Genomic DNA, 2,335 nt, shown 5'->3' on the forward strand with positions numbered 1-2,335 from the left:
TCCATATTAGATTAATTTACAACCACAATAAGATTGATACTTTATTTGGTAGTGGATCACAAGTAAATTTGATTTCTGAAACAATTGTAAAGAAGTTGGGATTACAAACAAAACCTCATGAGAAGCCATATCCATTAGGTTTGGTGTGTGATAAAACAAAGCTACAAGTAACGAGAAAATGTAAACTTAGGTTTGCTATTGGATCAACATTTGTAGATGAGGTTGAGTTAGATATAGTTCCATTGGATATATGTGGTATTGTTTTGGGAACTCCATACTTGTATGATACGAAATATAATTTCTATAGAGCTTAGAATAAGTACCAACTCACTAAAAATGGAATAGAATACATTGTAAGAGCTCATAAACTCAAAGGTAACTATTTTCTCATAAATTCAGGGCAGATGAAAAGAATTGTGAATTCAAGTAAGAAATTTTTACTAATGGTTGTAAAGGAAAAGGATCCTGAAAAATCCATTGCATTTGAAGGCTATGATTCTAAACAAAAAGTTGATTTAGTTAAAGTTGTTTCAAAGTATGATGTTTTATTTCAACAACCAAAAGGTCTGCCACCCAAGTGAGAGATAGTACATGATATTTATTTGCAGCAAGATGCTCCATTACCTAACATTGGAATGTATAGGTTATCAGCTTTAGAGAATGTAGAGATAAAGAAGAAGGTACAGGAGTTGCTCAATAAAGGGTTTATACGACCAAGCACATCACCATGTGGATCTCCAATCATGTTGATGAGAAAGAAAGATGGTTCGTGGAGAATGTGCAATGATTATAGAGCACTAAATAAAATAACGATCAAGAATCATTATCCTCTTCCTCATGTTGATGATTTATTAGATCAATTGAAAGAAGCAATTTACTTTTCTAAGTTAGACTTGCGAAGTGGTTATCATCAGGTTAGAGTTGCAAAACAGGATGCATGGAAGACTGCTTTCAAGAGAAAGCAAGGACTTTATGAATGGTTGGTTATGCCTATTGGCTTAACTAATGCTCCTGCTACATTTATGAGAGTTATGAATGATGTACTCATACAATTTATTGATGACTTTGTAATTGTTTATTTAGATGACATTCTTGTTTTTAGTAAGACATGGGAAGACCATGTAAAGCATGTAAAGCAGAATTTAGATGTTTTAAAAAAAGAAAATCTTTATGTAAAACTGTAAAAATGTGAATTTGGTAGAACATCTTTAAATTATTTGGGTTATATTGTAGGGGGTGGTGAATTGAAGATAGATCCCTCTAAGGTTGAAGTCCTTATGAACTGGCCTAAACCCGAATCTGCCATAGAGGTTAGGAGTTTCCTAGGGGTAGCACAAAACTGGAGAAAGTTTATTGCTAACTTCTCATTGATTACAGCTCCATTACATGCTTTAACAGGATTGAAATAGGTGTTTCAGTGGGGAGGGAAACAACAAAAAGCCTTCGACACCTTAAAAGAGAAAATCAGTACAACACCAGTTCTAGCACTGCTAGATCTTCAACATCCATTTGAGACTGAGACAAATTCTAGTGATTATGCCTTGGGAGCAGTGTTGTTGCAACACGGAAAGCCCATATGCTATCATTATGAGACATTTACTTCTGCAGTAGTTAATTATCCCACATATGATAAAGAATTGTATGCATTAGTACAAAGTGTGAAAAAGTGGAAACATTACCTAATGGGTAAATAAACAATCATACATACAGATCATCAACCACTTCAATATTTGCACTCACAAACTAAATTGCAGCAATCAAGACATTATAGGTGGATGGGTTTTCTACAACAATTTCATCTTGTCATCAGATATAAGAAGGGAATACACAATAATGTTGCAAATATGTTGTCAAGACCAATCATAAATGCATCTATTATACTTAAGCATAACTCAGTAATGCATGAAAGTTACATTGAACAATATGCTCAAAACGTAGATTTTAAAGATATATATGAAACTTTAAGTCATGGCAAGCAAGTAGAAGAATTAGATTATTATGTAAAGGACCAACTCTTATATCATTTGGGAAGTTTATGCATTCCACAAACTGAAAGAGTTAACATAATCTGAGAAGCACATACTTCTCTAATATCAGGTCATTTTGGTGTAAGTAAAATAGTTGCACAATTGCAAAGGTTCTGTTATTGGCCAAGAATGCATGAGACAGTTTCTAGATATATCAAAGGGTGTACTATGTGTGATACAATCAAACCAAGTAATAGAAAATTAGGCTTGTACACTCCACTTCCAATTCCTTCTCTTCCTTGGGAAAGTGTTTCCATGGATTTTGTTGGTGGATTGCCAAAATCTAGGAAAGGTAATGATTATTTGTA

This window comes from Pinus tabuliformis, chromosome 8, assembly GCF_031772625.1.
Source record: "Pinus tabuliformis cultivar Carrire ecotype Pingquan chromosome 8, CPIR1, whole genome shotgun sequence".
In the NCBI taxonomy this organism is placed as follows: domain Eukaryota; kingdom Viridiplantae; phylum Streptophyta; class Pinopsida; order Pinales; family Pinaceae; genus Pinus; species Pinus tabuliformis.